Source organism: Neoarius graeffei, chromosome 2, assembly GCF_027579695.1.
Source record: "Neoarius graeffei isolate fNeoGra1 chromosome 2, fNeoGra1.pri, whole genome shotgun sequence".
NCBI lineage: Eukaryota > Metazoa > Chordata > Actinopteri > Siluriformes > Ariidae > Neoarius > Neoarius graeffei.
Genome location: NC_083570.1, coordinates 39,420,589 through 39,442,976, shown reverse-complemented (window position 1 = coordinate 39,442,976; position 22,388 = coordinate 39,420,589). Strand labels below are relative to the sequence as shown.

The window sequence follows — 22,388 nt, the reverse complement described above, 5'->3', positions numbered from 1 at the left end:
CAAGGCAGGCAAGCTGGAGCCTATCCCAGCTGACTACGGGCGAAAGGCGGGGTACACCCTGGACAAGTTGCCAGGTCATCACAGGGCTGACACACAGACACAGACAACCATTCACACTCACATTCACACCTACAGTCAATTTAGAGTCACCAGTTAACCTGCCTGCGACCCTGTAGAACAGGATAACGCGGCTAGAGATAATGAGATGTTACAAACAATAAAGAAAAAAATCAGAGTCCTCGTCTCCAATTTACGAGTCTGAGTCCAAGTCCGAGTCATCAGCGCTCAAGTCCAAGTCGAGTCACGAGTCCTTAAAATTAGGGCACGAGTCAGACTCGAGTACTACAAGCCTGGCACAAACTGTCGAAAAAGTTAATGCTGACATCTTTCTGTTTTAACCAGCATCAAGTTTTTCAGCAGTTTGTGCTCCAGTAGCTATTCTGTGGGATGGGTGTCACATGCGACTCAATGAGCTTTGGTCGCCCATGACCTTCTCGCCAGTTCACCAGTTGTGGCATTGGCACTTAGCTCAGTGAAAACCTGACCATTAAAGGGGCCGGCTCACTCTTTCCAGTATCCAGTTTGTTTGTATACAGGCCACTGCGTTTTGAAAGCACGTGACCGCCACTTTGCTACCTCTCTTCACCTAGCTGAAAACTGCAAATTCATTGTTAGTAATCCCTTCGAAACCCATCTCGAACTTTATTCATGTGTCATAAGTTTTGAACATAATACGCCAGATATTTTGTTCAAATGGATTGGTCGAAAGAATGTCAGATATAATTCATCTCATCTCATTATCTCTAGCCGCTTTATCCTGTTCTACAGGGTGTCAGGCAAGCTGGAGCCTATCCCAAAGGCGGGGTACACCCTGGACAAGTCGCCAGGTCATCACAGGGCTGACACATAGACACAGACAACCATTCACACTCACATTCACACCTACGGTCAATTTAGAGTCACCAGTTAACCTAACCTGCATGTCTTTGGACTGTGGGGGAAACCGGAGCACCCGGAGGAAACCCACGCGGACACGGGGAGAACATGCAAACTCCGCACAGAAAGGCCCTCCCCGGCTCGAACCCGGACTTTCTTGCTGTGAGGCGACAGCGCTAACCACTACACCACCGTGACACCCTCAGATGTAATTACTTTGACAAAATATCTTCGATTTCGCGTTACAGTTTATGATCTATGGCGTAGGATGTTGCCGCATTGTTGGGGACTGTTTTTCAAATGGATGTTGTAAAACATTTGACATGGAACACTGATGGCATTGAAAATGGTGACTGAGCACAGAGACATCTGGGAAGAGTGACCTGGCTCCTTTAAAGAAAGAAAGAGAGCGGAATTTGTAAAACAAAACAAAAAATAAAAAAAAGGTGAAAACTTAAATACCGTATCTCTATTTAAAGTCTTAGCCATTGTAGGGCTTGAGCCAGAGACCTAAAAGAGTGTTGCAAAAGAAAGAGTTGTAAGAGTATTCTGCTGTCCACATGTATCAGGGTCACTCTAAGTACAAGGCGCACAGTTTGCCATCTCAAAGAGAGAGAGAGAGAGAGGGAAAGAGAGAAGAGCTGGCCACTTATCCCTTTGCAATCACCCAAACAGACTCGCCAAACAAAAGTAGCGTAGGAAGCTTTTCGGCCACTGTGAGAACCCAGATCTTTATTTGGTTTCTGTCTGTGTTTATCGCCCGTGGAAACAGTCAAGGCCAGCCAGGTTACAATGAGAAGGAGCACCACAGACGAGGAGGAGACACCATGGTCAGATTGCATTGTTTTGGACAGACTTATTGGACAGGCTTGTACGTAGGTTGGTGTGTGTGTATGTGTGTGTGTGTGAAAGTTCTCAGCATATGAATACAGCTTGGTTTTTTTCTTTCATTTTAAGTGCTAATGAATAAATTATTCCTAGTGGAATGATATTCCACTACACGTTTACACACATTATGTCTTTGGACTTTATACTTAAGAATACATCATATTAAAAAATGAAATTGATAGTGAAGAAAGAACTCACCACTAACTGATTACTAATATTAGTCCTTGGTTGTTATGGTGTTTATGGATTGGAGATATCTATGGTAAGACGTAATTGGCTTTTTACAGCATTATCGTTCCGTTTTTCCAATAGGATTCACATCAGAAGATTGGTTCAACCGTACAAGGCCTTATTGAGTGGTTTTGGCTGTGTTTGGGGTTGTTGTTTTGTTGAAACCTCCATCTTTGGATGGAGGAGATTCAGTTTCTTCTCTTCGATAACGTGTAATGCCTGAGTTCTGTTTGCAGAGAAGCAGCCTTCAAATCATGACGCTTCCACCACCGTGCTTCACTATGTGTATGATGTTCTCGGTGTTCTTGCGATCATACATGCAAACCATGATTTTAGACATGCATCTGTCTTTTTTTAGCAGAGGAGATTAGCATAAGTGGAGATGAGTGTGATGCACCTCATTGCTTATTGTTCTCTGTGTGTAATTTTTGATCATGATGCTCCCACCACCGTGCTTCACTGTGTGTATGATGTTCTCTGTGTTCTTGCATTCATACACACAAACCTTCTTTCTCCAAATGTGATGAGCTGAATGGATGCCAAAGAGTTCTGTTTTTCCCCCCATCTGATCAGAATATATTGCTGCAGAAGAGTCTTTGATTTGTCTAAATGATTTTAAACGTGCACCTCTGTCTTTTTTTTAAGCAGAGGAGTTTAGCATGAAGTGTAGAAGTGGAGATGATTGCGATACACCTCATTGCTTATTGTTCTCTTTGTAATTTTTGATCATGATGCTCCCACCACCGTGCTTCACTATGTATATGATGTTCTCGGTGTTCTTGCAATCATACACACAAACCTTCTTTCTCCAAACGTGATGAGCTGAATGAATGCCAAAGAGTTCTGTTTCCCCCCCCCCCCCCATCTGATGAGAGTATATTGCTGCAGAAGAGATTTTGATTTGCCTAAATGATTTTAAGCATGCATGCCTGTCTTTTTTTTTTTCAAGCAGAGGAGTTTAGCATGAGGTGTAGAAGTGGAGATGATTGCGGTGCACCTTATTGCTTATTGTTCTCTTTGTAATTTTTGTTCATGATGCTCCCACCACCGTGCTTCACTATGTGTATGATGTTTTTGGTGTTCTTGCGATCATATGCACAAACCATGATTTTAGACGTGCATCTGTCTTTTTTTTAAGCAGAGGAGTTTAGCATGAGGTGTACAAGTGGAGATGATTGCGATGCACCTCATTGCTTATTGTTCTCTGTGTAATTTTTTATCATGATGCTCCCACCACCGTGCTTTACTATGTATATGATGTTCTCGGTGTTCTTGCGATCTTATACACCAACCTTCTTTCTCCAAATGTGATGAGCTGAATGAATGCTAGAGTTCTGTTGTTTTTTTTTCCATCTGATCAGAGTATATTGCTCCAGAAGGGATTTTGATTTGCCTAAATGATTTTAAACGTGCATCCCTGTCTTTTTATTTTTTTAGCAGAGGAGTTTAGCATGAGGTGTAGAAGTGGATGCACCTCATTGCTTATTGTTCTCTGTGTAACAGGACGACCTGCTGCTTTCAGGTCGTCCTGCAACTCTTTTTTTTTTGACTGACTGCTACCTTCTCTTTTATGTTCGTTATCATTAGTTCAAGAGTGTGTTATGAAAACTTGTGTGACAGACCTGCCATGGTTGATTAGTTATGGTTCCATGACCCTTCGAGCCAGTTGTACTGCCAGCGATGTTTGCTATGACTGTAGCTTTTTCCATTCAGCAATTGTTTAATAATGTTATCCCTGAGAACTTTCCCATGATTTTTCCACAATTGTACTTGCTGCGTGAAATCTTTCCAACCAATGGTAACATCTTTTATAATGACACCAGGTCCACTAGAATTTTTTTTTTCACACTTGTACGTAGAATATGATGTATTTTTATACACGGTCTGTATTTGTTTATAAAGTCAGAAGACATTATGTATGGAAATGTGAAGTACATATGTATACTATATTCACTGGAAGTATATAAAAGAACAAAAACAAAAGTGTCTGGAAACTTATTTCCCCTCACTGTACACACAAACAGACACAAACAAACCTCTTGAGCAGATGTAGAGCATTTGTGTCTGGCCTGCAGGAAGGGAGGAATGTGGAAACCTCATAAGGAACCTCAGATTTTTCCATTCCTGCTGTGTACACATCTCATTATCAATTTTATATGAACACTGGAAACTCCTCCAGCCTGGGAGCCTGTGCTAGTCTGGCTGCTTCACGCTCTTCTACCCAGTGCGTGCATTCTTTGTGTTGGCACATGGAGTACTGATTTAGTTTTATAGCTATACTAGGGCAAACTAATATAATAAACCCAAGTATAATGTAAAATTAATTATGATATGTCTATTTCTGCTACAACACCTAGGTGATGACTGAAGCATATTAGTTTTACATCTTTACCCAGCTATACACCAAGTACAGATGTTAAAGAATGGGTCGGAATGTGATTAAAGAGACTCTGCGCTGGATTGAATGCATGTGGCTTTGATTATTTATGTCCTTATGTGAGTGGGACAGTCTGGGACAGTTAAGTGTATACACCTTTATCATTCCAGTTAGACACTATAGCAGCTGCTGCGTTTATGTAAGAGCTGTCAAAATGCTTACACACACTTCCGGACAGACAATGGACCTTCGCAATACGACTAAGTGACACCTATCCACTTCCTCTAAAGGGAAATCCCCAGAGAGATTACAGGTCCCTGCTTTTTCACAAACAGGGAAAATGATGACGCTGGAGCCAGTGCTGCTTCAGCTAAACATTTTATTAATCAGCAGTTTCACTGATTTAGAAGAAGTGGGGATTTAATATTAAACTACTGCACAGTTTTAAACAGTAACAACCATGGATGGAGTTGTAGGCTTCTTCTGACTGAGTGTTTTCTGTCTTTTTTTTGTTTTGTTTCTTCCTGAGATGATCAGTTAATAGTTGAGACATTAATTCTGCTTATTGTTCCAGTTCCCCACAGTGTTCACAAATTATTTAAATGTTGGTCTCGTGCAGTGTTGTAGTCGAGTCACTAAACCTCGAGTCCGAGTCCAGTCTCGAGTCCCCAGTGTTCAAGTCCAAGTCATTAAAGAAAATTTTGAGTCGAGTCTGAGAACAAGACTCCAATTGCACCATGTGATGGTGGCTGTTGCTGCCTTTATGTGAAAGCGTCTCTGCTACTGTGTTGGACTAATGTTACTGCTTGACCGCCCTGTTTTAGTTAATAGGCTACAGATAAAAAGCTTGTTTATCGCTCAGCAAGCCCCGCCCACTATCAACAGGGCAATGAACATAGCGTGTCACTCACTGCTCTGGCTGGAGTCCTGTCAAATGACGATTGAAGTTCGAGGTTGTCCCCGTCGTCTCCTCAATAGTTCTTCTACATATGGAACACATAACAGTGCATTTTTTTTCCCCACTGCACGAGAAGTCTGTATAATCAAAGCGGACAATCCTAGGGGCTTCTCTCCAGGCATTTTAGCGCCATTAACGTTAGTTTGTTCCTGAACATGAGGTAAGAACAAGTGAATGTGCATTCTCTTGCACGGAATTAGTATAAAAATTAATGTAGCTATAAATATCTTTTGCCAAATTATTATGGCATGTTACAAAAAATGAAGAAAAAATCCGAGTCCTCGTCTCCAATTTACGAGTCCGAATGCAGTTAATGCACGAGTCCGAGTCATCAGTGCTCAAGTCCAAGTCAAGTCATAAGTCCTTAAAATTAGGGCACGAGTCGAACTCGAGTCTGAGTCCTGGACTCAAGTACTACAAGCCTGATCTCATGTGTAATGTAAATAGCATGCTTGAATTATTATGACATCCCAGAGCCCTTAGACATTACCGGTATAGGTATTGGCACCAGAACCAGCAGCTACACCTACAGAATACCTAAGAGTCTGACCTGTAGATCTCTTTGGCAATGTTTCCAGAACATGTGAAGGAAATGTCCATCAGTTAAACACATCAGTCAGGAAGAATCATATCACAGATATATACTGAGACTAAGATTGAGACAGGTACCTCCTCTCCATCAACGTGAACCAGGTGCTAGTTCTGGGCTGGTGCTTGTGCTGGTTCAGAGTTAGTTCAACTTGCAAACCTTCTAAGAACTGTTTTTCTTTTCTATGGGCTAGAGAGCCACGTCATTATGACGCTGTATACATCTCCGCTTTCCCAGCAAAGCTAGCACCAAGCACAACAACAACGTGTGGACTACTCGATTACATTACATTAGAGGTATTTAGCAGACGCGCTTATCCAGATTGATGTACAACATACCCAGAGTAGCCTAGGGAGCAGTTAGGGGTTAGGTGCCTTGCTCAAGGGCACTTCAGCCATTCCTGCTGGTCCAGGGAATCGAACTTGGTCCCAAAGCTGCTTCTCTAACCATTAGGCCATGGCTTCCCCTGACTCGAGTAGTCAGACTAGACACTATATCAGCTCTGTTTTGTTTTTGTTTTTTTTTTCTTAAATGGTGGTCTCGAAGATTTTGGTCATGATAATCCCACCCCATGTCCTTGATGTCAGCTGTTCTTGGTTCTAGAGTATTGGTGCCACTCTCAAACCAGTTTCCTGGCCAAGAGCCAATTCTTTGGCTGTCAAAACACAAAGAATGGTTCCAGATTAGGCATGGTCTCCAAACCGACCTTGGTGGAAAAGGGGTACAAGCCATCTGTTTGGTTTCATCAGACACTATGTTCTTTGTACGAGTGAATAGTTTGAAGTCAAATCGTAACATTTAAAGCATCGTTATATGGAGTTGTGCTAAAAGAGAAGCTGTGAATGATGTACAACAATCCCTGTGTTGGATCTGCACACATTCAACATTCCGTCTGTACACACACGTCATGTTTTCCTACGGATAGCGCTAACAGTAGACCATACGCTAGAGCGTCTCTTTCAGTTTCATGAATTTTGTGAGCAATAATAAGAAACCCATTTCTTGCTTGTCAGTGATATGGTGCTATTTAAAACCTGCTCTTAAGGCATTCTCAATGTGGCATTTCTGCAGCGCATCAACTGCAAGCCGGTAGCTGTAACTCATGATCACATTCACAATCGAGCCCCAACCAGGTTAGGTTTGATCCCTGCAGACCTCATTACCACAAGTTACCAGACAGGGCAAAAAATAAAAAAATAAAAAAGACTGTGGAGGCAGCAAAGTGACCGTGGTGGGGAACACAGTACACAAACAAACACAACAGGACGCACCAAGAGGACTGCGCTGCATCTCAGTGGAGCTGGAAAAACAATTATCACTGAGATTCTTATAAGGAGGAACGATGGAGAGTCCTCCAAGAAGGCTGGGTAAATTTTGAATGAATACTGCTACCTCCCCTGCACTGTCTCCATGACGCAGCAGCTTCTTTAATAAATGGAAATTCATTGTCTGGAAACAAACCCGTTCCTGTGGATCAGTTTCAGCATGTTGTGACAGACATGGAAAACAGGCAAGAGGGCTGCACCATTTTTCCCTTTTCCTTTGGCAGTAGCTAGCAGCTCTGAGAAAGAAAAAAAAAATGCTGTTCGAACCAATCGGGGAAATGTGTGTTTGTGTGTAAGTGAGAGTGTACATTCATGTGCGAATTTTTCCATGGGTAATATGTCATTGTGGGGAAAGATGGGCTGAGTTCCACTTCCTCCACTAGGGAGCATGTTGTTGTGAGAGAGTGTAATCTGAGTAACTTTCCTCCAGTGGAACCCATTTTCCAGGCCTGGAGGTGCTGCCGATTTGCTTTACCAAGACCTGGGTAAGAGAGGTTTGAGGCATGTCTCTGCCGAGCCAGGAAACCTGAAGCTGACCTCTTTCCAAGCAGAGAGAAAGAGCGAGCACAGGAGTTCCATTTGGAGTAAAAACACAGAATTATCTTCAAAATATTTCCGTCCTCTAGTTTATACTTAGAAAATCACACTTGCAAAACACTGCGTGGGTGTGTGCAGGTGGTATGAGCGCTAGACACACAATGACACGGTTCCACCCTCATATGCCACTCACAAACCTCTTGCCGGATCTAACATACTGCCACTCTGTCGGCTTGCACTAAATGTGCCTCAGTCACATCCTGGGATTAATCCTGGGGTTTAAAAAAGAAACAAATGCTCTGGAGTGACAAATTAGGGGGAAAACTGGTGACACTGTTACACTGTGGTGTTTGCTGCTGTGCTTCAGATCCACTTGTTCCAGAGGGATCTGATTGTTGTTGTTGTTGTTTTTTTAAATCATCTTTATCCGCGGGCGGCACGGTGGTGTAGCGGTTAGCGCTGTCGCCTCACAGCAAGAAGGTCCGGGTTCGAGCCCCATGGCCGGCGAGGGCCTTTCTGTGCGGAGTTTGCATGTTGTCCGCGTGGGTTTCCTCCAGGTGCTCCGGTTTCCCCCACAGTCCAAAGACATGCAGGTTAGGTTAACTGGTGACTCTAAATTGAGCGTAGGTGTGAATGTGAATGGTTGTCCGTGTCTATGTGTCAGCCCTGTGATGACCTGGCGACTTGTCCAGGGTGTACCCCGCCTTTCGCCTGTAGTCAGCTGGGATAGGCTCCAGCTTGCCTGCGACCCTGTAGAACAGGATAAAGCGGCTACAGATAATGAGATGAGATCTTTATCCGCTGATGAAATTCCATTACAGGACTCACAGAATGGTTTTATGAGCATGAAAAGGAAAACAATATACAATGCCTTTTGCTTAATCACCACATTTCAATGTTGAGTACCAGAGACACTCAATGCGTTTACATGCACATAGAGAAAATCGAATTTCTGCCATAGCTCGACTGAAATCGAAGTTCTAAATGCCATGGAAACACCTTAGCTAGGCTGAAATTGAACCGAACTGGATTTCTCGTAATCGAGCTACGCGACCTAGATTATGCGATTGTAGCCGAGCTACTTAGTGCATGTAAACCCTATCGAGCTACGTAGTCGAGCTACTTACTTCAGCACTGCCCCTTCCGGAAGTGACGAGACCACAAGCGGGAAACACAACAGCCTCGGTCGGCATGACAACAGTAGTAGTAGCGAGCAGCAGAAGAGGTCAGGAGGAACAACATCTCTCGATGTTGCTGTCCTCGTCGTCGTTCTTCTTGTGAACACGGAACTGATAACTTTGTTTATACTCTTGAATAGCTCTTCTTCATGACGACAACTGGAAGTGTACCAACACGATGGGGCGTGTAGCGCCACCTGTGGCTCGGGTGCACAATGTACCTCACACAATATCTCGATTTCCTTGTGTGCATGTAGGATTGGATTTCTCTGGCACCCCTGCTGGGACCCTTAGCTCGATTACCGACAGTAGCTCGATTTGGATGTGCATGTAAACGTACTGACTGTTCAGCTCGTGGTGGCCCAACACTTTACTAAGACACTTGAATGTTGATTTTATCTTTCATTTCTCGCCCAGCTCTATGCATGTTTACTGTTACTCTACGTACATCATTTAAAACCTGCTCTGTATTTATCTTTCTGACTGCCTTATGCCATGGCTTCCTGGCATCACCACTTTGCCACTTGCATGGAATGAAATCACAGTAAGCAGAACTTTAACCTGAATTTATAATGCTTGGAAAAAGTGTGTAAGTGTGCGATTGTTTTTAGGTTGAAAAGATTCAAGCAGTTGCATCAAGAAACGCTCGGACAGGCATCTTAAAGTCAGGAGAATACTACATCGCAACAACGTGTTACCATAAGCCCCGCCTCCATGAGCTCAGAGCTGTGTTGTGATTGGTTAGGACTTTTTCCTCTGAATTTCTCAACCTGGAATTTTCACACGATTAATTTTTTTTTTTAACCTTAATTTGGCATTACAAATTCTTGTTCCAGCCAAAGACCTGAATTTGCTTCGTGTTTGAAGGTCTTTTCAGAAAAAAATGTATCGACAGAAGAAGACCGAATCATTGCATTCGTGCCTGTTGCTGCTACTTTCCCATCATATCCCCCAACATTAAGTCTTTAGTCACTAATGAACCAACTAAAATATTATTGCAGCTGGGCTAATGTTAAAATGATTTCAGTCAACAGTCTGACCCATTGAAAGCCCAAGGCTATTTTTTTTCCTGGGAATTGACACAAAGGCTGTTAATTAAATATGATTTATAGGTATACAATTATAGAGCCATTTCTTTTGGAAAACCAAGTCCAGATCCTGCTCCACTCAGATCAGGATTAGACTACCCAGCGTATTCATGGTTCTTTTTATAAATAACTTAAACAGATGTACTGAACTAAGCCAGTATGCAATCTAAAGAAGGCCTAGTTATCACAAGAATTATTGAGACTCTTGAGAAAATTTATAGGCCTATGTATATGAATTACATTGGATTGAATTACACAAATTTTTTTTTTGAACATTAAAAGCACCGAGCCTGGGATTAGACGACATTTCCATGCATAATGTTTCAACCCGATTCGAAGGTTATCCTCAGGTGGGTTTAGGATTGTATGTGGACCAAACCACAGGTTTCTCAGTGTGAAAAAATATCACTCCTGCATCCACTTCCTGCCAAATTTCCATTATTTTCTTCTTAATAGGCTTTTAACTGTTTTTAATCCATTACCTGACATGTGCCAGTAAGCAACCACCGGTCTCATTTGTGTTAAAAGAGCCTTTGTTTTCCACTTGGTTACGCATGATGTATCTGTAACAGTACAGTTTCTGAAGACTGTGCAATTTAAACTGCAAATTATGCAAGATGACAGTTTTATTGCATTTGTTTTATGGCCCGTTCATGAGGTCCTTTTTGAAAATCATGTATCATGAAAAAGTTTCCTCTATTATTATTATTATTATTATTATTATTATTAATTGCGGGTACATTTCAAATGTTGAAAGAAAAGAAACAAAAAAATGGTCATCGTCAACTCTGTTATCGTTAAACTGGGCAATCCATGGACAGAATTGACGATCACAGAATTGACGTTTCCCACTATTTTATGTCTTAACTCCACATGCTGACCCCAAACTAGCTACCACATGGTATGTATAAAAACAGAATTTTATGGATTTTAATCACATTATTGTTTTTTTTTAAATGAATGAGGGGTTCACTCCAATATCACAATAACAGATTTGACAACAATAGTAACGTGGAACAATTTACCAAAAACTAATGAAGTAAACAAAAACAATTTCAAGGCTGTTGCCCTTTCAGCCATCGAGTTTTACAACTAATGAAGTCAAATTTTTAGAATCAAATTATAATAAATATTATTGTTGAACTGTAAATGGGATATGTATAGTTATTCATGATTTTATACTAGTATTATTAAGACATTTTATTAATTAATTTATTTATTTATTTATATGTGTACTTATGAATATATTTGGGTGTGTGTGTGTGTGTGTGCGCGCATATATATATATATATATATATATATATATATATATATATATATATATAGAGAGAGAGAGAGAGAGAGAGAGAGAGAGAGAGGAAGTGACATCACTCGGTGCAGGTGTCATGTGTATTATTATAGTTTTATCACAGAGTTGACAAGAACATTGGGATGGATTAAAACATTTTTTTTATTACTGAAATTTCACATAATACAGAAAATAGACTTTCTATGCAATTTATTTTATAACACTAAGCCCCCCAAAAACAGATTGTTAGACTGAATCACTTCTTCATGTTTATTCAAGTTGAATGTATGAATCAGTAGTCGAAGAGCCAATAATATAGGGGTGGGAGTCATTTAGTTAATATTTTATGGATAAATTGGGTCTAAAATGTACATCAAGCATCGCTATTGGTGAAAGTTTGTCATAATTTACATTACTGTTCAAAACTGATTCAATAAAGATTTCCATACATCCATCTATCCATTATCTGTAGCTGCTTATCCTGTTCTACAGGGTCGCAGGCAAGCTGGAGCCTATCCCAGCTGACTACGGGCGAAAGGCGGGGTACACCCTGGACAAGTTGCCAGGTCATCGCAGGGCTGACACATAGAAACAAACAACCATTCACACTCACATTCACACCTACGGTCAATTTAGAGCCACCAGTTAACCTAACCTGCATGTCTTTGGACTGTGGGGGAAACTGGAGCACCCGGAGGAAACCCACGCGGACACGGGGAGAACATGCAAACTCCACACAGAAAGGCCCTCGCTGGCCACAGGGCTCAAACCCAGAACCTTCGTGCTGTGAGGCGACAGTGCTAACCACTACACCACCGTGCTGCCCTCTAGAATGACCCTTATATTAATAGCAATCATTTTTTGCCACACCCATAATCCCTATAATGCACTAGTGCTTTGTGTTATAAAATGACCCCAGGATGCTGTGAAGCATCCACTGTTTGATCTTTGTCCCCTGTTTTCCCCAGTTTCTCAGTATTTTCTTTTCACCTTTACTAAATCTGTCTCCCTTTCTCTGTGTGTTGCTGGATTAGGGTCTGGCATTTTTCCATGTTCTTCATCTGCACTTCACTGTCAGTGCTTCATTAGAGTTACAGAGGAAATATTATCACGAAAAAAGGACAGGTGCAACAGCCAAGGCCTGCATGCTTTTAGGAGGTGAAGTGAAGGGACAGAGGTCTAGATAAAACACCAAGGGGAAGCAGATTAGTGTTCTTGGCTCCAGTTTTGCCACGCTCTGCCTTCTTTGGGGCGGCAGGGTGGTGTAGTGGTTAGCACGGTCGCCTCATAGCAAGAAGGTTCTGGGTTCATACCCAGCGGCTGGCGAGGGCCTTTCTGTGTGGAGTTTGCATGTTCTCCCCGTGTCTGCGTAGGTTTCCCCCACAATCCAAAGACATGCAGTTAGGTTAACGTGGGGTGCCCTTGAGCAAGGTACCTAACCCCTGACTGCTCCCCAGGCGCTCTGGTGTGGCTGCCCACTGCTCTGTGTGTGTTCACTGCTTCAGATGGGTTAAATGCAGATGATGAATTTCACTGTGCTTGAAGTGTGCATGTGACAAATAAAGGTTTCTTCTTCTTTATGTTTTATTAGGAGTGGTGAGAGGGCAGCAAATGGACTATACAAGACCAAAAATAGCTCTGTTAAGACTTGACGGATATGGTATTTGTTGTAGAGTTTTGTTGTGTAGAGACTCCTAGCATGTTCAGGTATTAGTAGAAAGAAGTTGAATATGGATGTTGTATCCCTATCAAAGGCCAGTATATACTGTGCCCATGAGTCCAGTGTTACTCTTTGTGCAGTGGTAAGTCAGAATTTCACCCCTGCCAAGTCTGTCCATTAGTTTAGCAATGTCCATGTACATTCAGGAGAAAATAGAAGTGGACAGCATGGTGCCATTTGTTTTCATTGCGCAGTTGTTTGGCCAATTTGTGAAAATTTGAGGCAGAGTCTACATAATAGATACTTCCAGGGACGCTGTGAGATATTACCTGAAGTCACATCAGCTAACTCAAAGTGGCAAGTACATGTGTTGTTAATATCATTTTATATATATATATATATATATATATATATATATATATATATATATATATACAATTTGCTAAATTTAGTATTTTACTTTACTTGTTCTCTCAATGGTTTTTGTTTAAAAAGGAGAGATTGCCTAACCTTACTAAGCTACTTCAAGTGTTAGCGAAGGTCATACTGTCAATACATTATTATGAAATTTAACTAGTGTTAGCTACCTTGCTTTATGCCATCGCTTTGTTCACTTGAGTCGGTTTGCTAGTTATAATGTCAGCATAATGAGCCACAGCATAGACATCAAAATGGCAAAAACTGCAAAGAATTCCTTGCTGAATTCAGGTCCGTTAGATGCAGGCTTGTACTACTCGAGTCCAACTCATGCCCTAATTTTAAGGACTCGTGACTTGACTTGGACTTGAGCACTGATGACTCAGACTTGGACTCAGACTCGTGCATTACTGCATTCAGACTCGTACACTGGAGAAAAGGACTCTGAGTTTTTCTTTATTTTTTGTAACATGCCATAATAATTTGGCATAAGATATTTATATCTACATTAATTTTTGTACTAATTTCGTGCAAGAGTGTCACACCTGCGCACCTTGGCGCGTGCATCAGATAGACTCTCGGGCGCACTCCGGATAGCGCGCACACCAAGCGGACTCTCACACGCTCAATAAACGACTCACACCTGCACAGGATTAAGGCGCAATCAGCGCGCCTATATAAAAACTGTGAAAACACACTTACTTTGCGAAGTATTGAGTTGTATTGTTGAAACATTACCGAACCTTTTTCCTTGTTTGGTTTCCTGATCTGTGATTTCCTGTTTCTCGTTTTTGATCCTGCCGAGTCTACGATAGCCTGTTTGTGCCTCGCTCGACCTATCGCCTGTTTCACTGTTGTAAGACTTTGCCTGCCGTTTGGATTGTTTACCGTCTTCACTTGTATTAATAAACACACCTTCTGCACTTCCATCCGTCTCCCAGCCATCTCTGACAGAATACTTCACACTCCCTGGCAAAGAGAATGCACATTCACCTGTTCATGCATCATGTTCAGGAACAAACTAATGTTGATGGCGCTAAAACAGACACCGTCAAATGGTGCGGTTGGAGTCTTGTTCTCAGACTCGACTCGGATCAATAGTGGACTCAACTCGAAATTTTTTTAATGAATTGGACTTGACTCGAGCCCTGTGATGACCTGGCGACTTGTCCAGGGTGTACCCCGCCTTTCGCCCGTAGTCAGCTGGGATAGGCTCCAGCTTGCCTGCGACCCTGTAGAAGGATAAAGTGGCTAGAGATGATGAGATGAGATGAGATGAGATGAGATGAGATGAGATGAGATGAGACTTGATTCGGACTTGAACACTGGGGACTCAGGACTGGACTCGGACTCAAAGGTTAGTGACTTGACTACAAGACTGATTAGATGAGTTTACACCAAAACATGACATGGCTTTAATACAGAGCTTTAGGTGTGTGTTGGGAAGAGTGTATGCCTTCACGAGACCCAACTGTCAATATGTATTCATTGTAAGAAAAATATTGGGGGAGATATGAGGGTGAAGTGAACTTGTAAAAATGACAGAGCAGTCTCATCTCATCTCATTATCTCTAGCCGCTTTATCCTTCTACAGGGTCGCAGGCAAGCTGGAGCCTATCCCGGCTGACTATGGGCGAAAGGCGGGGTACACCCTGGACAAGTCGCCAGGTCATCACAGATGACAGAGCAGTATTCCTGGAAATAATTTTGACAAGATGGAAAATAGAAGTTTGGCTCCTTAGCCGTTCACTAACATGGGAATAGGTGGGGTTAAAAGCTAGACTGCAGCCAGCCACTAGAGAAATTTTGGCTTCACTTTTATAATCCTGTTACGATATCCACCCATCTGAAAAGAGGACTTTGGACCACTGAGCAACAGTCCAGTTCTTTTTCTCCTTAGCTCAGAAAAGATGCTTCTGACGTCTCTGGTTCAGGAGTTGTTTGATATTAGGAATGTGACAGTTGTAGCCCCTTTCCTGAAGACGTCTGAAGACATGGTGGCTCTTGATGCACTGACCCCAGCCTCAGTCCACTCCTTGTGAAGCTCTCCGACAATCTTGAATCAACTTTCCTTGACAATCCTCTCAAGGCTGCTGTCATCCCTGTTGCTTGTGCACCTTTTCCAGCCAGGCTTTTCAGCAATGCCCTTCTGTGGCTTATTCTCCTTGTGCAGGGTGTCAATGATCGTCTTCTGGACAATTGTCAAGCCAGCAGTCTTCTCCATGATTGTGGTTGCGTGTACTGAACTAGACTGCGAGATTCATGGTATTTATACTGTTTTACTCAAACTCAGGATGAAATATTCTGATATTTTGAGATACTGGATTTCTGATTTCCATGCGCTATAAGCCATAATCATGAAAATTAAAACAAAAGGCATTGAAATATTTCACTTTACTTGTTATGAATATAGAATACATATGAAAGTTTACTTTTTTAATTAAATTATGAAAAAAAAATTTTTTTTATGATATTCCAATATTTTGAAAATCGCTAGTATAGTATAGCTAGTGTGTAGTCATTGGGAGAAATGTAGGTGTTTCCTGCTGGGATCTAAAGTGTTTCCTGTTCAAAAGACAACTAAATGTGCACTAAAAGTCTTTCTAACGCTGAATAGAAAGTTAAAGAGAGAATTCTTGGTGAGTCTCAAGGCAGCAGTGATATTAAACAATGTTGTGGTGATTTTTTTAAATTGAATTAGAAACGTAAAAATTGAAATTCCGTGAAACGTTGATTGAATTTATAGTAAGACCTCGCCATGAACCTCAAGCCTTCTCTTTTCATTACACTTCCCAACTCCCTGACAACAGGCTAGTTATCTGGTCACATTTTCAAGGGTTTGTGCATTTCTTTCCCTCTTTTCTCTAGTAGAGTGAAGATTTACTGTCGTTTGAAGATGTATTTTAAGGTTGATTAGTTTATTCAAGAGTTTAGTAATAGCTTTTTTGTTTTGTTTTGTTTGTTGAACCGTGAACGATTCCATTGGTGTCGATGACTGGAAGCTGTCCTGTTGGTCTTTTGTTTGCCTTGACAACGTTTCTCTTTTCATGGAACACAACACGCTCCTGGTAGTTTCATTGAGCTTGTGGCTTGGCACTACTAATCCCTACTGAAGAGAAAAGCTCTCCTCTGCCGCCTCAGAGTATCACCCTTCCAGAACGGTCAATATGATCACTGTTTGTATATATCAACCTACTAATTGGCCACTCTCCTATGTGTCCTATAACCTTTCTACTCGATCACATTTTCAGCTTAAGAATCCATCCCTTAAGACAGGATTGGAGGTAGTTTCAGTTTGAACATGCCTGAGCATGAAATGCCAATGGAGAACTGGTTCAACTGAGAAAAAAAAAAAAGGCATTAAAAAATTTGTAAGCCCTGGCCTAATGGTAAGAGAAGCAGCTTTGAGACCAAAAGGTCACTGGTTTGATTCCCTGGACCAGCAGGAATGGCTGAAGTGCCCTTAAGCAAGGCACCTAACCCCCATCTGCTCTCCAGGATGCTCTGGGTACGTAGTATGTCGCTCTGGATAACAGCGTCTGCTAAATGCCTGTAATGTAATGTAATGTTCAGTTCTTCCTATAGAGTTAGAAATTACATCATTTTAAATCGCATTGCTGGTAGAAGCTTATAGGGACAGAAAGCACATGCCGACACTATGGTCATGTGATATAGGAAGTACTATTGAGCCACTGAGAATGAAAATTCTATTGTTCAGTTAGGAAGTGAGAACCAGCTGTCGTCAAACATTTTGATCCAGTACTAACCAGGCCCTTAAGGCGCACTGGGCAGCGCTGATCTCCATTTCGATAGCCCTCTGCCTCTTGCCTATGCAGCTTGGGGCTAGTCCTCTGATAACCACAAGAGTTTGACTCCCTACTCACATTTGTATTGCAGCATTCCTTGCCAGACCACAGTAGGTACTATTTTTATGATGGTCTTTGGTATGGCCCGACTGCAAATAGAACTCGCGATCTCCCAGTCGAGAGGCGGACACGCTAACCACTAGGCCAGCTCGCAGTCCCAGGACAAGACAGGACAAAAAAAATTGTTATCCTACAGTGTTTTGTTGCTATAATATAGTTCAGTGATTGATTGCATGTCCCTAATATCAGTTCAGAGTTTGGAAAGCCTATAAATAAACACATCTGGAAAAATCGCAGTGTTGTTCTGTCTTGCTTCATGCCGCTATTTGTTGGATGCTAATAGATGCCAGTGTGAAATAAAATAAAATAAAATAAAAGCCGTGTTTTCACTGTTTCATTTAGTGTGTATTTAATGTGCTTTTGTTTTTGACCAGATACATTCTGTCTGCCAAACTGCAGATGAAGAGACTGGCTGCTCTTAAACCTGTACTTTAAGGAAAGAAAACTGTGTTAGAGAGAGAGGCATGTAAGAGAGAAAGTGAGTGGAAAATGAACAGACGGGCCTGGATGGCTTTTACAGACTGACTCAGAATACTACCCAGCGCCAGGTCCCTTGCCTTGTGTAACAAGCCTAAGATTGGCACACATGGCATACTCTTGACTCATGGTAATATCATGCAGAGTCTGGTCTTGTTCTTTCTGTCGAAGTGTGGGCCAGAAAGAGAAGTGGGTAGACTTGCTTTACACCACAAAAAGCACTGAACTCCGTGACCTCAGCATGTTTTTCATTGTGATATATACTGCCGTTCTGTACGTACACGACATCATAGAGGGAGTCGCAGAGGGACAGAGATTTCTTCTGGACCTAAATTTCAGTCTTGGTGTGACTATTACACATATTCTGATGACTGTATTATTGTTTTCCCCACCCATCCATCATGTGGTGTTGTCAGTGGATAGAGACTTCCCTTGTAAGAAGGATTATAACTGCTGATGGTTTCTTCTCAGTGCTGACAACAGGAAATGTGAAGAAAAGCACCACTTGTGGCAAAAAAAAAGCAAAACCCTGATCTGCACATCATGTCGTGACGCAAATACCACTTCCTCCTTTCAGTCTGGATTGCGGAGCTCGAGTTACAGTAGTCGTAGTTGTATGTTGAAAGGGAAGAGGGGGTGATGAAGGGGCGAGAAGATGACACTGATTAACCCACTCTTGAGGCCGCCAACGTGCCTTGTACAGCACGGTTGCGGCTCTGTGATTAATACCCATTAAGCACCATGTGGCTCCAATTTGTCACAGGCCAAATCCTGTTCCCTAACGCGTTGATTACAGAGTGGGAGAGTGGGTGCCCGACTCTTTTCCTACACCTGCTGGACCCTCATTGTGTGCTGTGCTTGGTCACGTGGCACTGCTTTCTGTTTAGGGTTGGAAACATTTACTTAAATGAGCATTTACTTTCGTACCCATTTCTTATCCTTTCACATACATCATGAATCATGAAATCCACCTTCACAACCAATTCTTACTGTGATACAAAAAGGGCACTGTCTATATAGGTATTATAGAGGTATAAGAGATGCTTTTTAATGTGGACCCCTGATGGGAACAGTCAGATGTTTAAGTTATTCCACGAAATTGAGACATGAGCTGAAAAGTTGGCAAAAAGCAATGAATGACGAGATTGAGTAGAATAACTGTTTTATTCTATTGACATTCACTGGATTTTGAGAAATACGGCATTTTTATTTTTGTTTTTTGCAAATTCAATAAATAAAAACTTCATACAAAACGTCCGACAAAATCATTTCCCCTTAGAATGTAAACAAACCGGTGAAATGACAGGAGCAATTTGTGAAAAATGCTCTAATTATAATAATTCTTGAAAAATAAATTTTTTTTTCGCAGTCCGGTTTCCATCAAATCCTGCTCTCTGATTGGCTGGCGAGCGGGTCCGTATCCTACGATACGGACCCCAGTTACGGACCTCTGGCGACTCGCTCGTTCACAACAACAACATAGTAGCATTTTTTGTCAACATTTATCTTTTTTTTTATAAGATTTATTTATAAGATTATTAAAAATCTTATAAATTTTTGCCAGCATTTCTCAGGAAAATAGCATTAATTTTACAGCATGGATAGTGATAACGACAGTGTTCACAGCGAAAGTGAGTTTTACTGCCCCGAGGAAGAAGAAATAAAAGAAAACATTTCAGGAGAAAGCTAAAAACCTGTAACTTTTGCTAACGCCGAGCAAAAACATGGCTGAATCCTGAATGACTTAATTTTGTATAAATAGGGGACTACATAGGCGGCAAAATGTAGTTTTTTTTTCCTGCCATGGAAGTGCACTTGTATACCGAGGAGGAAGCAATTTGCATTACAGCCGTGAATGAGGATTCAAAATAGCATTAATTTTACAGCATGGATAGTGATAATGACAGTGTTCACAGCGAAAGCGAGTTTTACTACCCTGAGGAAGACAAAATAAAAGAAAACATTTCAGGAGAAAGCTAAAAACCTCTAACTTGCTAATGCCGAGCAAAAACATGGCTGAATCCTGAATGACTTAATTTTGTATAAATAGGGGACTACATAGGCGGCAAAATGTAGTTTTTTTCCTGCCATGGAAGTGCACTTGTATACCGAGGAGGAAGCAATTTGCATTACAGCCGTGAATGAGGATTCAAAATGATGGCTCGCCTCGGCTCGGCTCGTTTTTCCCTTTCGGGCGCTCTCGTTTTCTGTTAGAATTTGGTAAAGAAAAAAATAAATATATAATTTACCAGCTTAAGGTCGGTCCGTATGGTGAAATACTGTGACCTCGGCCTTGAATACTGACCTCGGCCCGGAGGGCCTTGCTCAGTACTTTCAAGACCTCAGTCACGGTATTTCACGATACGGACCTCCCAGCTGATATATATATATATATATATATATATATATATATATATATATATATATATATATATATATATATAAAATCCTTACCATCAAATACTTTTATTCCATATTTTATTGCTTTTTTTTGTATTTTTTGAGGCTTTGTTTTTGAGTCGAGTTTTTATTTCGCCCTCGGTTATTTCAGCAACACGCGCCGCCATTTTGTTTTTATGAGCTGATAGCCTAGTAGTAGCCAATCAGAGCGTGCGATTGCTCATATCCAGTGAATATGGTTAGAATAATATGAAATACATCATTAAAAATGAACAAAATGCACCAAATGACTGGTTACGTTCTCCCTCAGAGAGAAATGTGGCAGTGTCCTAGTAGCTTCGGTCACTGTACAGCATTGGCTGGCAAGTACCTTGTGGAGCTGAGAATCCCAGAAACTGCGATGTGGGCGGTGGTTAAAAAAGGTCTCGGAAAATCTAGAGGAAAAAAAAACCTGATCATTTTTTTCAAAAGTGACCTTCAGTCTTCCTTCCTTAAGCCTCGTGTAAGTTTTATTTTTAAAATATGTATAACTGTAATTCGACCTCAGTAGTACTTTGCATTGAATTAAATTTTGATGCAGTTTTTGTTTTGTTTTTTTGTCAAGAAACTCACCATAAAGCTTCATTAAAAAAAACCTGGACCCCATCTTTTTTCTTTCTTTATTTTAATACACATCCTGACCACTTCGGAAAGTACGTCTGGAAGATTCTGACACACAGTTGTTTGCCCTACCAAGATCGTTAATTTTTTTTTTCCTGTTACAACATTTAGTCTAATTTTACCAAGTTCGATCTCTTTCAGCGAGTAACGTGACACTTGAACGCTGGCGGTCAGGAACACTCGCCAGCTCACAATAAAACGCAATCCTCTGATGTGTGCTGTAGCTACAGTACGCCACAAATTCCACTCATTTCTCAGCTGTGTTCTTTCCATTAGCTGTCAGAAGGAGGGAAGCGTGGAAGGACAGAAGGGTGAGGAAAGGGAGGAAAGGGTGAAGTGATAGAGGGGATGTTATGTGCAGCTGGAGAACATCAGTCAGCTGACCAGATTGTTTGGAGTCTAGAGTAGAATCAGTCCCACTATCACCACATTTAAAGACTTTTAAAGACAGAGCAGAAGGATAGCTGTCTCCTGGGTTGGCCAAGCCATTCCTCAAAACCACTTTTCAGTTTCCTGCCATAAATTTTTAACTTGACCCATTAATTGTAAGGTAATTACGCTGTCTGAGAACACCTAGAGCCACAAAATGTATTAAAGCGCTACACAGGCAGTGGGGTTTCGAGTATTTATTAACAAGACTTGTATGAATTATAAAGAAGGCAGATGGAGAGAAGTGAAGAACATTAACAGAACAATGCACTGCTGTTAAGGACAGTGGGCTGAGGTGTGACGTGTGTCAGGGGCACAAAATACCTCTGGAGCAGTTTAAGAATGCTGGGTAAAAGGCGTAATGGGAGGTCATTGGTCAAGGTTTTGGAAGACTGGACCATGAAAAAGTCCTTAACCCTTGACTGCTCATCAGTATGCTTCAACTGTGTCCTGTATAATGTAAGTCACTTTGGATTTAGGCCACATCCACACGACAACGGCAACGTGATGTTATTTAAAAAAAATATCGCCTCCAAATGGGCAACGATCAGTAGAAATCAGGTCCATATGGCAACGCAACGCTTGCTGAAAACGATGCAATACACATGCCACACCTCTAGGGGCGCTGTAAGACGGTCCCTTCGGACACACCAGAACAACCCATACGAAAAAGAACAGTAAAGAACTTACAAGAGTTTACCACTGTCTTAGTAGTAAATCCTTATAAATATAAATAAATATATATGCCATGTATGATTTACTCCTGAAAGTGGCCCATTTTGCATTTTCCTCATACAAATTTTTTATGAAAATCTAGTATGTATGAAGTGAATATTGTGCATGGTTTTTACAGATAATGTGTATGATGAATTACACTGTCTTTGTATGCTTCATGTAATGTTTGTAGTTTTAAATTATATTTTACAGTTTAAAATGTACATGCCTTTTATATGTAAATCCAACACAAACATATGTGGATTTACATATAAAAGGCATATACATTTTAAACTGTAAAATATAATTT

At 41.3% G+C, this 22,388-nt stretch overlaps 1 protein-coding gene across 5 annotated transcripts in view; it reads left to right on the top strand.

Annotated features, from left to right (window-relative positions):
- Positions 1–22,388, top strand: part of hivep2a (HIVEP zinc finger 2a) — a 141,575-nt gene that overhangs the window by 78,665 nt on the left and 40,522 nt on the right. The gene's annotated exons all lie outside the window — the stretch shown is intronic.